General features: G+C 39.4%; 1 protein-coding gene across 12 annotated transcripts in view; it reads right to left on the bottom strand.

Annotated features, from left to right (window-relative positions):
- PXDNL (peroxidasin like) overlaps positions 1 to 14,339 on the bottom strand; it is a 381,495-nt gene that overhangs the window by 211,210 nt on the left and 155,946 nt on the right. Inside the window, exons 1-3 of one of the 12 annotated variants that reach the window (XM_017872757.1) lie at positions 9,482 to 9,515; positions 8,895 to 8,924; positions 7,552 to 7,619 (exon numbers count right to left, since the gene is read on the bottom strand). The exons of 10 other annotated variants lie outside the window; for them this stretch is intronic. The gene's annotated coding sequence lies outside the window, so the exon portion shown is untranslated. Of the gene's footprint in view, positions 1 to 7,551; positions 7,620 to 8,894; positions 9,074 to 9,481; positions 9,516 to 14,339 lie in introns of those variants that run through there. One more of the 12 variants, XM_017872756.1, reaches the window with a different exon arrangement.

The raw sequence follows: 14,339 nt of genomic DNA, 5'->3' as shown, positions 1-14,339 counted from the left end.
ATGTGAAATTCTGGGTTGAAAATTATTTTCTTTAAGAATGTTGAATATTGGCCCCCACTCTCTTCTGGCTTGTAGACTTTCTCCTGAGAGATCTGCTGTTAATCTGATGGGCTTCCCTTTGTGGATAACCCAACCTTTCTCGCTGGCCGCCCTTAACATTTTTTTCCTTCATTTCAACTTTGGTGAATCTGACAATTACGTGTCTTGGAGTTGTTCTTCTCAAGGAGTAACTTTGTGGTGTTCCCTGTATTTCCTGAATTTGAATGTTGTCCTGTCTTGCTAGGTTGGGGAAGTTCTCCTGGATAATATCCTGCAGAGTATTTTCCAACTTGGTTCCATTCTCCCCGTCATTTTCAGGTACACCAATCAGATTTAGATTTGGTCTTTTCACATAGTCCCATATTTCTAGTAAGTTTCATTCATTTCTTTTTACTCTTTTTTTCTCTAAACTTCTCTTCTCTTCTCACTTCATTTCATTCATTTGATCTTCAGTCACTGATACCCTTTCTTCCAGTTGATTGAGTCGGTCACTGAAGCTTGTGCATTTGTCATGTAGTTCTTGTTTTCATCTCTATCAGTTCATTTATTGACTTCTCTGCAACGGTTAGTCTAGTTAGCCATTCGTCAAATCTTTTTTCAAGGTTTTTAGTTTCTTTGTACTGGGTTCATATTTCCTCCTTTAGCTCGGAGAATTTTGATTGTCTGAAGTCTTCCTCTCCCAACTCGTCAAAGTCATTCTCCATCCAGCTTTGTTTTGTTGCTGGTGAGGAGCTGCATTCCTTTGGAGGGGGAAAGGTGCTCTGATTTTTAGAATTTCCAGCTTTCCTGCACTGCTTTTCCCTATCTTTGTGGTTTTATCTACCTTTGGTCTTCGATGATGGTGACATACAGATGGGGTTTTGGTGTGGATGTCCTTTCTGTTTGTTATTTTTCCTTCTAACAGTCGGGACCCTCAGCTGCAGGTCTGTTGGAATTTGCTGAAGGTCCACTCCAGACCCTGTTTGCCTTGGTATCGGCAGTGGAGGCTGCAGAAGAATGAATATTGCTGAACAGCAAATGTTGCTGTCTGATCGTTCCTCTGGAAGCTTCGTCTCAGAGGTGTACCTGGTTGTGTGAGGTGTGAGATGTCAGTCTACCCCTAGTGGGGGATGTCTCCCAGTTAGGCTACTCGAGAGTCAGGGACCCACTCGATCAGACAATCTGTCTGTTCTCAGATCTCAAACTCTGTGCTGGGAAAACCACTACTCTCTTCAAAGCTGTAAGACAGGGACATTTACGTCTGCAGAGGTTTCTGCTGCCTTTTGTTTGGCTATGCCCTGTCCCCAGAGGTGGAGTCTACAGAGGTAGGCAGGCCTTCTTGAGCTTTGGTGGGCTCCACCCAGTTCGAGCTTCCTGGCTGCTTTGTTTACCTACTAATCCTCAGCAATGGTGGGTGCCCCTATGAGGGAAGTGGGCATAGGGCCCTCTGAGCCTGGCACAGGATATAATCTCCTGGTGTGCTGTTTGCTAAGACCCTTGGTAAAGCGCAGTATTAGGGTGGGAGTGACTCGATTTTCCAGGTGTTGTGTGCCACGGTTTCCCTTGGCTAGGAAAGGGAATTCCCTTTCCCCTTGTGCTTCCTGGGTGAGGCAATGCCTCGCCCTGCTTTGGCTCTCACTTGGGCTGCACCCACGTCCTGCCCCCACTATCCGACATGCCCCAGTGAGATGAACCCAGTCCCTCATTTGGAAATGCAGAAATCACCTGTCTTCTGTGTCATTCACGCTGGGAGCTGGAGGCTGGAGCTGTTCCTATTTGGCCATCTTGGTGCAGACCCAACACTCTCCATTTTTATTTAAGGGATCTTTACCCAATCTTGCATGTAGGATAGGATATCTTTAGAGCACTGAGATAAAATGCAGAAACAGCTACATGGAGTTTTTGAAGCTAACTCTGGGATTAAAGGGGAAGTATGTAAACAACAAATGATGTTTTGTTGAAGATTTACAGGAGCACTATGACCTGGCCAAGGACAAAATTCCCAACATTCTTGGACCCTCACTGGTGCCCAAATGTCTGCAGTCATGATCACATGACTCTTGATCTCAATTCTCTTCTCTCCACCCTGCTTCCCTTAACATAAAAAGGAGCCCAAAATATATACTGACTTAAGATGGTACTTAGGACACTAGTCTGCCATCTTCTTGGTGTACTGGCTGTTGAATAAAGCTGCTTTTCTTCCCACCAGCTATTAAACAGTGAGCAGCCCAAACTAAGTTCTGTTCCAATTATAAGGCAAGGAAGGCATCCTGGAAGGGTCTATGCTTGCATGCTGTGGAAAGATCCACCTCTCCCTCTGCCTCTTGAGTTTTCATACAAACAAAATCAATTGTATATAAGCATCAGGAAGCTAAGATTTGTTCAAACAAATCAGGACACTAGCTAGCAGCAGTGTTGAAGACCTGGTTGCAGAGGGGAGATGAACAAGTAGTGGGTGGGGTGCAGGAGTTGTGATGTGGGCTGATGCTCACAAGTGAGGCTGTGCTGCTCTCCAGGTGAGGGTGTACACGTGCAGGCAGGGCCTCAGTATAAACACTCTGAGGATGGAAGCAGTGAGGAAAGGGAAGTACGAGACGTCAGCACTGACATGCCCTGGACTGTGCCTTGTGGAAGTTGCTTCAGAAACATCAGGGCCACCCCGAGCATGAAGGTGGTGGGTCCACATCTTAGTAGCAGGGGAAGATGAGTCACACTGTGCAAGTGACCAGGAGAAGCCTCAGCACATAGTTGATTGTCACCTGGGGATTTACACCTCAGAGAGAACTAGACACAGCTTTAACCAAACCTGTTCATAAGTGAATATTGTTTCTCCTCTATTTCCATAACAATGGTTTTATTTTACATTTCACTTCTGGATGTAAGCCATATACAAATTAGAGGAGGACAGTCTGCCATGAATAGAGCCCCTTACAGTTATTGAAGAAGAACACAGAGCTCTATTCCTCACTGAGGAAGTTGGTTGATGCTTGAAATCCTGGGCATATTTGCATTGCATTGAGAATAAATGGCTTTTATCTCAGCTGGAACCATAAGAAATAAACAAATAGTAGGCTTTTTAACATTTAGAGGATAATAGGATAGGGAACAATACTAGGACAAAACCATGATGATAGTTGTATGAAATAGTTAATGAGCAAAATTGCAAGGAAGACTCAATTGTTTCAGTCAGCATTTATAACATATTTCTAAATTATAATCCTTATTTCTTTCCTTTTAAGTCATTAATTTCTGATGTAATAGAAAGTGTCAGGTTGCTACCTACAGAACCATCAGTGGATGAAGCTTTCCAAATGCAACATTTAAGACTCGGGGCAGCAGACTCAATACTATATTATGAAAATTCACATGCTTTGATAATTCAAATGTTAATGATATAATTATTTGTAATACACCAATCCTTCAGGTAGCATCTTCCAATAGTACAATCTAAATGTCTTCCAATACATAGGACTGACAAAGAAAGGTAGAATAGAAATCAAATGGTGTTCCTGAGCCCCCCGTTCAATACTTTGAGCAAATGACACTACTTAAGTATGTCCATACCCACATCCACTATGCCACTCCACAAAGTCTAAGCAACTGAGCAAGACCCTCTGGGGCTTCATGGAAAGCCCAGAGACATAATAAATACAGCCCTGGAAATGGGAGAAAGTTACATCCCCACACTGACCTCCAGAAACCAAAGTATTGAAGAAAAGAGGCATTTGAGGCAAGCTAATGTCCTTTTCATTCCCACAATCATTGTTGCTCTGTGCAAAATTCCCATTTCATAACATACACTTTTGGAGAAACATAATTGGAAAAACTTTGGTCTGAAGCATCATGACATTGTCTCAAGCAGATAAATACATAGTAAAGAATAAAGAGAACGGTAAGACCTAAAATTATACTAAATACAAACAGCAGTGTGAAGCCAGGAGGAGACTGCATCCTCACCAGAGCTGAGCCTCACCTTACAGGGGCCTGAGAATCTCAGTGTTGAAGACCCCAGGTGTGATGCCTGCTGAGGAGAGAAGGGAGCAAGGGCAGTGAGGGACAATCGGGGCAATATGGAAGCACCCTGGTCATGGACTTGCAGGCTCTTCAGGGGCTCGGTGGAAGAGAGCTTAGATGGAAGAGCATGGGGAGATCATCCACAGATGCTGGGTTCCAGGGTGCAGGTCACACCCTAGCTGGTCGGTGCTGCTGTGAGGCTCCAGGGGTGGAGGCATTGTCAAGAGGTGGAGAAGAAACCCACTGTGAACACACACCTGATAGTTCTGGGAAGCTGACTTGGAAACAAAGTGCCCGGCATCCATGTTCTCCAGGCATTCTTGACACACACCACTAAACACGTACCCACGCACACTGTGGATGCTTCTTTAGATGTTTCTCTTCCCTGTCCATAGCAAAAGTCCTTGGGAGCTGTGAGGAAAACACGTTCCTTGTCTTCATTTTCTGTTCCCCTTGTCCTCCCTCATGAACATCTCACGGGATTGATGGACTGTCATCCTCCTCCCACAGGGGAGATAATAAGCTCTTGGCTTGACTTGTCTGATTTCTGGAAAGTAACTGGAACTCCCTGAGAGCTAATGTTCTTATTTGTCACAAGTGAAAATAACAATCTTTTGGAAGTTTCATGAGTGTGAGTGAAATATTCATATATATAGACATACAAAGCACAAAGCACAGACTGTCACAATAATTGTGATCATTTTGATATCATATTTCTATTAGTTATTTCCTCTTTCCTAATTTCACGTTTTACAAGATTTTAAAGTACTCACCTGGTTCAAGTTTTTATAGTAATAAAGATATATAGTAGTTTTAAAAATCCTTTAAGTAACTTTATAAGCCTTTGGGGGGAGAAATTTCAATTTAGGATCATAACTGAGGTATAAGAAGACATATTATTTTCAATAATAAAACAATTGAAAGGATATAGTTTCAGCTTTGGGTAGATTTTCTTTCTGTGTTTCTGACTTTTAACGGATATTATTAAAGCCTCTTCTGAAATAAAATTATGTAACTTTAAAAAACAAATTTTTTATTTATAAAGATCATTCTGAGATGAGTAACAGCATTCTATACTTTAAATCAAAGAAACATGTTATATTTCTTCTATTCAATTTATGTAAAATATGCATGGTGAAAAGCAGAGCTCTGGTTGTGAAAAGACAGTACAGCCACTTTTGATTAGAAAAACACAAATTCAAGTCAACTCTAGAAAGAAGTTAATTTTCACTCGGCCTGTAAAGCAGATAAACTGGTATTTAAGCCTGAGCCTCTGTGAGTATCTTGGCTTTGACAGACACAAATTACAGCCTTTCCAAGAATATACTTTCATTTATATTTCTCCTTCAGAGTAAGAGGATTGATAGTCAGAAAATCCACCATGATGAGTAATTAGGATTTGTTCATGGTGCTTTATTTTACTTTAAATTGACATTCTACCCCAGTATATTTCTAGACAAAATTAGTTTTACAATATTAGCATTTTCTAGAGAGTGCCATATTATTCTCATCTGCCAGAATGAGATGAGACATGCAAAGAAATGATATAACTTGCCTCAAGTCACACAGTCCTTTCTGTTCTTGCCATTGGCTACATCATAAATCATTCCTTGGTAGTAAAATGCTGCCAGGGCCCCTTTAACTGTTTCCTGACACTAGGGACCAATTAAGATGTATAAACTATACATTTAATAGATGCTCCCTGCCTAAAAGAGTTAAAATGTCTCTGAGGTCCTACTTCAACACCAAAGCCTGACAAATAAAAGAATCAGAAGCAAGCAAGTCATAGAGCTTGACACTGTTAATTCCTATTTATTATTAAACCCAATTATCCAAAATTCTAATTGTCCAGTTTTTATTTTGTTTTGGCATATTCTGTATATTCTTCCTTTTACATTCTTTTAAGGAAAAGTGTAAAACAAGTAAGTAGAACACTAGTAGTGATTTATTTCAATTAATTGTAACCTTTCACTACTGATGCTCAGCTCTGATTGAATATTTTATTTACTCGGACAACTTTTTTAAAAAATCTAGATATTTTAGATTTTTTATCAGGTATACCCTGAGAGATTCTGATTTCATTGGGTTGGGTGGTACCCAGGCACTGTTATTTTTCAGAAATTCTCCAGGTGATTCTTATATAAAACTCGAATGGAAAACCATTGTTTTATAGCAATGAAATGTAGATCCTATATCATAACCAAAATATATTAAAATATATTACAGTACTTTCTAAAGAAAATATTAGTATATAGTGTGCAAAATGCTTTTATTGTACTAAAGTTTAACACCAATAATAATGGTATATATAATAATGCTCAGGATGTGAAAATAGTAATAGAACCCTTTCCTATCCATTGTTGGCACAATTGACAATGTCTTGCTAATGCTTTCTAAGACTTGATATAGCTTCTTTGCCAGAGCAGTAAGATTTGTTATTTCTAAAACGCCAGCATGAAATAAAATGTATCATACTAGCATTCTATGGCACATCAAAGATGAGTGATAACACTATATGTGCAATTATCTCTTATATGTTTTATCAAGGGATAATTTTATATGATTTTGTTCTTTTTCCTAACTGGTGACAAGCTTTCAGCTAGCTTCAGAGGGAGAGCTGAGATTAATTGCAATCTAGTACATTGTAACTTGCTTCCTGTTTGTGAAGATCAGCATCTAATCAATAAAATATTAATGACTTTTTTCAGCTCTTCTAAATTAACAGCTAAAGGCAAAGAGTTGTTTTTGTTCTCCACTCTATTTCTTTATTTCTTTATAGTTGGGTACAAAATCAGATGAAACGTAGTTTTCCGTATGATTAATGTTGACTTTAACAGATTGCTTCTGTTTAGTGTAGTTGGTTCCTTAATTTATCTTCATATAATGGCAAGGCTCTGTCTCTAACAAACCTCTTTAAGCTACTGTTTCTTAACAGTGTTCTTCCTAACATCAGGGTCAGTGTATCTTATTTTGTTTTTATCATAGACTTATTTAACATGTTAATCTTTTTGAAGCACAAACAAAAAACAAATGGCTAACTCTCATACCTACTGAATAAGAACTTCTGTGAGGACTTCTGTAAACTCACAGACGGATTCCAATGCTGAATTTCCAATTGGCCTGGCCTATGAGAGCTCCTGAAGCTCCATCTGGGCACATGTTACTGATTCTTGGGCCAAGACTGCCAGAGTCCCTGTTCTCAAGGAGCACACAACACTTGGGGGAATCAAGTGTTTCTGTGTACATCAAACCTATGCACATCAATCAATCACAGCATAAAACATATACATATATATATATATGCATATGCATACAAGCACAAACATATGCTCAAAACTGTGGAATACAGCTGAGTATTTTCATTGGTAGAAAGTGACAGAGATCACTATGGACTGAAGTCAGGGAAGATGTTAATGTAATCTTGACTTGTATCCTGAGAAACTCTTATAGAGGCAGGAACATGAGAAAGAGGTTAGTGGTGGGAAAATAGCATAAATCATAGCAGAAAATAATACTAACCTTACTAGAGGATTCACTGCGCTGCAGAAAGAGGAGGAGGTGACTGACAGGTTAGATTACACTGCACCCTGAGAATGAGAGGGAGAGAATCTGATTTCATCACTGTAGGGGACATGGAGAAATTGTATAATAATGAGTAAGAAAGTGGCTGAGGATGAGTCTGACAGGGACACTAAGAATGGGCTCAATAGGAGGAATGATGGTGGCAGAAAAACCTGGGAGGTGGTAATTGCAGATGTTACCTGATGAAGAGAGGCACAAGTGAAGGAAGAAGGGGTGGGAGGAAGGAAATAATTAAAGGCTAATACAAAAGACAAAAGGGACAGGAAATAAAAGAGGACTCCAGGATTTTGGTCAGAATTTTTTTGAAACAGAAATGGAAACTTTGGGATAGGAAACTGATTTGGCCATTAGGAAAGTGGAAGTAATGACATAAGATGGATGTTTCCTATTCTGAGAGTTCGAGAAGAAATACAAGTAAAAATTGTCATTGGTAATCTTAGTTCTGTGATGGTAGGATAAAAAATTAAAGTAAGATAAAAATCTAGATTGGATATATAGAATAAAGACTAACATATAAATAATAGCTAAGTACAAGAGTGATCAAGCATTTCCCGCAGAAGGCTGGGCGAGGTGGCTTACCCCTGTAATCCCAAAACTTTGGGAGGCTGAGGCCGGCGGATCACCTGAGGTCAGAGGTTCAAGACCAGCCTAGCCAACATGATGAAACTCCATCTCTACTAAAAATTAGCCAGGCGTGGTGGTGTGTGCCTATAATCCCAGCTACTTGGGAGGCTGAGACAGGATAATTGCTTGAACCTGGGAGGTAGAGGTTGCAGGGAGCAGACATTGCGCCACTGCACTCCAGCCTGGGGGACAGAGCAAGACTTCATCTAAAAAATAAAAATAAAAATAAAATAAAAAATAAAAAAAAAGTTTCCTGAAGAAAATGGAGAAAAGGAAAACACGGAAAAGGAGAAGGAGGAGGAAAGATAAATTGTTTACCATATCAAGGGCTCAAGCTGGAATGACTACACACATCTCAAGACTGAGTTCATTACAAAATAAAGATCAAGAGAGATCAACAACAAGAAAAACTGCAATGGTTGTATAGGTGCTGAAAGGGCGAGTTCTGTCAAAGGGTAAACAATAATGAGAGATTAGGGCACCCCAAGAGACTGGAAGTCAGGATTCCTGTCCTTACAATAAAAACAAGTTCAACGAAACGAAAATAACTTCTTTTGGACCCACCAAAGAACTGAGGTCTCACAGCAATGAGCCACCCCTAAATTTGAAAAGACAGGCACCTTCAGGCAGAAAAAAACAACCTGAGATTTGCTTACCGAGACCGGAACACCGCAGGATGCCACAATCTGGGGGGAACAGCAAGGTTGGAATTTGGAGGAGTTGCTGGCGTCCAAGTGTGGACTGAGGGTGTGGGGATCTGCAGGCTTTTCCTCCAGGAAGGAGCTCACTGAGACCCACAGAAAGAATTCAGGGGAATCTGAGGGAGCTTCCCTCACACGCGGCAGGGAAAGGGAAAGAATTATCACAGTGCTGTCTGCCCAGGCCCTGCTCCCTCACAGAATTAAAGTCTCAACCTTGGGAAGAACACCGCCAGAGGGCAATAGTGAAATCTCGCTCCATCTGCCCCTCTTCAACCCAACTCTAGTTTCTGCTTTCCCTCAGAAAAATAAGTAAAAGAAAGAAAAGAAAACATCCGTCTAGAAGGGCAAACGCTTTGAATATGTGATCTGGAATCTGGCTGCAGGCAAGGGACTGGGGCAGGGAAGTGACTGGGGCCAGTCACTCCACGCCGCACCAGGAGGGGGGACGGAAACACGCAGGACAGCCACACCCTGGAGATACAGGCCCGCCACGCACCCAGAGGACCCAAATCTCATCGCAAGATCCGAGGACCTCTACCCACCATTTCCTCCCCCTATGCTAATAAATCTCTGGGAACACGAACTGTGGGTCAGAATGAGAAAAGCTCTACGGAGCATCACAAAGGCCAAACCCGAAACGGGAAGCGAAACACGGTGCACCACAAGCAACGGGATACTCTCCTGCCCACAGGGCCAGCAAACATCACACCGCCCGGCTCCTGCAGAGCAACGCAAATCCTCACACTGAAGCCTGCATACCTCAGCACCTACCGCCTTGCTCAACACTCCTGGCCCTCCAACAAAAAAAACTTAAGAGGCATACCAAAGGTCAGAAAAACACAAACATTCCGAAGAAACAAAACAATCGCCAGAACCAGATTCAACATGACCAAGATGTTGACATTTATCATACAGGGAATCTAAAATAACTCTTAACTAGGCCAGAGGCAGTGGCTCATGCCTGCTATCCCAGCACTTCGGCTGGGTGGGAGGAGGCGAGGTGGAAGGATTGCTAGACGCCAGGAGCTTGAGACCATCCCGGGCAACAGAACACATAGCATGACCCCATTTCTGAAAAAAAAAAAAAAAAAAAAAAAAAATTAAAATATTAGCCAGGTATCGTATTCCTGCCTGCAGTCCCAGCTTCCCGATAGGCTGAGGTAGAAGGATCGCTTGAGCCCAGGAGTATGAGGCTACAGTGTGCTGTGAATGCATCACGGCACTGAAGCCTGAGTAACAGAGTAAGACTATGTCTCTAAAATATAAAAATAAAAAAGTCTTTACTGGAAAAAGTAAATGATTTATAAGACTAGATAGATAATCTCAGAGAGATGGAAACTATAAAAAAATGGAAAATACTTTAACTCAAAAACAATAGCAACAAAAATGCTTCAGCCTCGTTAGTAGATTTGGCATAGTTGAGTAACATAGTTGAGTAAAGAGTAATTTGAAAAAAGTGAACAAAAGCTGATTCAAAGAGAACTGAACTAAAATAATAATAATAAACAGATATCCAAGAAATGTGGGAAAATAGTCATGATGCATACCTAGTTAAAAACAGAAACCAGCAGAATAAATCTTTAAGGAAATAAACAATGGCTTCTTTATAGAAGAAATAATGGAAATAAAAGTTTCCAAAATTAGTGTCAAATATCAAGCTAAAACTCCGAGGAGCTTAGACACACCAATAAATACCAGGATAAACATCAAAAACTACATCTATGCATGACATAATCAAACTGCAGAAAACCAAAGACAAAGAGATATCCTTGAAATCAGTCAAAAGAAAGAAAAGGTAAAAAGAAAAAAATAAACTTATCTACAGAGGAACAAGGATAAGAATTACATTGAACTTCTCATTAGAAACCATGCAAGCAGGAAGAAAACAGAGTGAATCATTTAAAATACTAAAAGAGAAAAACTGCCAATTTAGAATTCTATACCCAGTGAAGTTGACCTCAAAGATGAAAGAGAAATAGACTTTCTCAGACAAACAAAAACTGAGGCAAAATAAACATAACTGAGAAAATTCTTCCGGCAGAAAGAAATGATATAGGTCAGAAACTGGGATCTACACAAACAAGGAATGAGCATCCTAGAGAGAAAAAAATTGAGAGAATAATCTTTTATTTTCTTATTTTAAGTTCTCTAAAATTCTAATGAGAAAAGGAAATACAGTGCAAACTTCAAAACTAACAAGCCGATTGAACCTGGACTATATGGAATGGGAATCAAATAGGAAGGAATAATATATTCTAAGTGATGTTTTTCAGAAAAGATCATCAAAAATAAGAGAAACTATTTAGTAAATCTGTAAAAAGGTATTTGTACTCCCTCTTCTTCTGGGTTCTCTGTTTTGACTGCCATTGGATCGGGTCTGTGGAATTAGTTATGAAATGAGCATAGGTCTAAATGAGAAGATGACCATGCGCCACAGGCAGACTGGCACGCTGAGCTCCAGCATTAAAGGACTCGTTGAAGAACTTATAGTAGAGTAGAGGAAACTAGAACAAACTCCCAGAGAAGTTCATTTTTCATTGAAAATATAATATGTCAATTTTCTGCTATTGTAATTGGCCTTATGAGAGAATGTAAGGCCAGGTGATGTGGCTCTCGCCTGTAATCCTAGCACTTTGGGGGGCCAAGGTGGGCGGATCACCAGAGGTCAGGAGGTCAAGGTCAGCCTGGCCAACATGACGAAACTCCATCTCTACTAAAACTACCAAGATGAGCTGGGCATCGTGGTGTGTGCCTGCAATCCCAGCTACTGGGGAGGCTGAGGCAAGAGAATCACTTGAACCCAGGAGGCGGAGGTTGCAGTGAGCCAAGATCATGCCATTGAACTCCAGCCTGGGCAACAAGAGTGAAATCCGTCTCAAAAGAAAAACAAAACAAAACAAACAACAACAACAAAAAAAAACAGAGAATGTAATAGAAGTCTCTTCTCATTTAATAAAATAGTTTATCTTTGTGGGAAACTTATGACCATTAACTGGTTTAGTTTCTTTACCTAGAGATGAAATTACGTACAACAGTGATATCTTTTTATGAAATCAAGCTTCACCAAAAGAGAAAGATAACTATTTTAATGATAGGTTAAAATTGTATATATTCTATTTTAACCTACCATTTAAAAAACAGCCATGTATCCTGCAAACAGAGTGTAAGAGGAGCGCAGTTAAATATCTATGATGTGTCTAAAGAAATAGTATATGAAAAATCAGTTAAGATACTAGGATTCTTGAGTGATATAGATATAAAAATATTCTCACTTATGATAGAATGTTGTGAAACATCATAAGATTTATCCATTTCTATTATTTACTAATATGGCTTTTGGTAATAATAGCTGTAAACTACATTTGAAAAATAAAATTTTCTCTCTATACAAGTTGTATATTCCATCAACATAGCTAACTATCTGTGGCATATGGGAAAATCATTGACTTGTGGTCTAAAAACCTGAATTCCAATTGTGTTCTGCTATTAATTTATCTTGTGATTTTGAGAAATTCAGTTCTTTCTCAAGTATCTAGTGTTCTTTTTCAGCATTTAGCTCTTAAGTGTATCAACTGAAAAACAAGACAAAGAAAACACAGATAAAAGAATTCAGCTAGATGATGCACAAAATCCCTTCCAGCATGATATGAAAATGCTTTTAGGAAAATGAGAGTCAACATTATCCCAGGAACCTAGTATTACTGCAAACTGCACCTGCTTTTGCTACTTGCTATCATGGAGGCTCTCACACTCTTACTTTAAGGTGGGCAAGTGTGATCTTCCCCTTTGTACAGGAGGTCCCTCAGGCCCAGGGGTGAGCCTGAGCAATGACAGGAGAAGTATATTAATTGATTCAAAATTGAACTAGACCAGACAAGATTTCTTTTTTAATCCCTGAAAGAAATCAGAGAATTCTCTGATCTGTCAGAAATGAAATCAGGGTTGGAAAAGGAAAATTTCCATGATATTTAAAGAGAGTGATGGGGAAAAAAAGTTAGCATCATGTCTCAACTGTGTCAAGATCAATCCCTTCAATAAATGCTTTAAGCATGTAACTGGGGCCTCTGCAGTGGGATGTGGGCACCCCACTGCATGTGTGGCACCACCCATATGATGGGCTTGTCCACAGGGTTCCTCAGGGCACCCAAGGGATTATGATGGAGTCATACCAATTGATATATGACCTTGTTTTAAATACAATCCTGTTATGACACACTGTTAAATACTCTCCCTAACATGACATCTAGTTGTTTCCATCTTCTGAAAAGTTGTTTTCTTGTAATGAAAACAGATAACTTCATAGCACATAATTGGTATACAATAAATAGTAGTTCTTATTAATTAAAATTAAAAATTAAAGTTCTTCTTGCTGAGAATCATGTTGCAGAACTTGGAAATAATTTGTTTATGGCAGGCATGTCATAGACAATTGGCTTGGTAGCCTCCTTTTTCTCTAAAAGGGCAATGCATTTAAACAGTTATAATAGGAGCTTTTAAAAACCACTTCCTAAATCGCTTCCTTTAAGCTTTGTGAAATATCATCACAAATCTCAAAGTTTAGGCAAATCTTTCCACCTAATATGGAGTGAAGCACCAAACAGAAATGTATACAATTGAGTTTTTATTTTAGATGTGAAACTTTTCTCATGACACCACCATTAACTAAAACAAACAAACAAAAAAAAAGATTTCTATAAAATAAGTTCTTCTCCATTGATTTTTTAGTTATCTTTCAAAAAGCATCTTTTGAACAGTTTGAATGTGTCAGGAAAATGCATCTTTTACTTTTTGTGTGTGCCTAGTTACAGAATGGGAAATCATCAAATTCTCTTCTATGGTCACGGTTCTCCTGAAATAGAAACAGCACAATTTCAGAGGAAATTGCTCTTGGGAGTTTTCCAACCCAATACTGCAATCTTGAGATTTCTGGAATCTTTGAACAAGCTTAAGGTTAGAAATGCAAAAGTTCCAAACCAACCCAGAAAACACTAAAACTGTTGACTCATACATCCTCGCCTTGCTGGAACAGTGGCGTGTTGAACTCTTCCTGATGAGGTGCCATCCCAGAAGACTGAGAACTGACAAGAAGGAAGAACAATTTTAAAGCAAACACTGCTTCTCCATTTTTAAAAATTGCTAGTTGAGTTTATGTGCCACCTTTATTAAAAAAAAAAAATCTCTTAAAAGTCTTCACACATCATTTTCCCCACAACAGGAAAAGTGCAGGAAAGCTCTGCGAAACCTTTTTTGCTTTTCTTCTGACCCGCTCGTGATTTCTAGTGGCATTATCATTTTTGTGAAAATTACATATTCTTTAAATGAGTAGATTTTATGGTATGTAAATTATACTTCAATAAAGTTGTTAAAAATGATAAATGGGTTAAGAAAAATTCAAACAAT

This window comes from Rhinopithecus bieti, unplaced genomic scaffold (assembly GCF_001698545.2).
Source record: "Rhinopithecus bieti isolate Rb0 unplaced genomic scaffold, ASM169854v2 scaffold_6979, whole genome shotgun sequence".
Classification (NCBI taxonomy): domain Eukaryota; kingdom Metazoa; phylum Chordata; class Mammalia; order Primates; family Cercopithecidae; genus Rhinopithecus; species Rhinopithecus bieti.
This window is presented reverse-complemented; position numbering and strand designations above follow the sequence as displayed.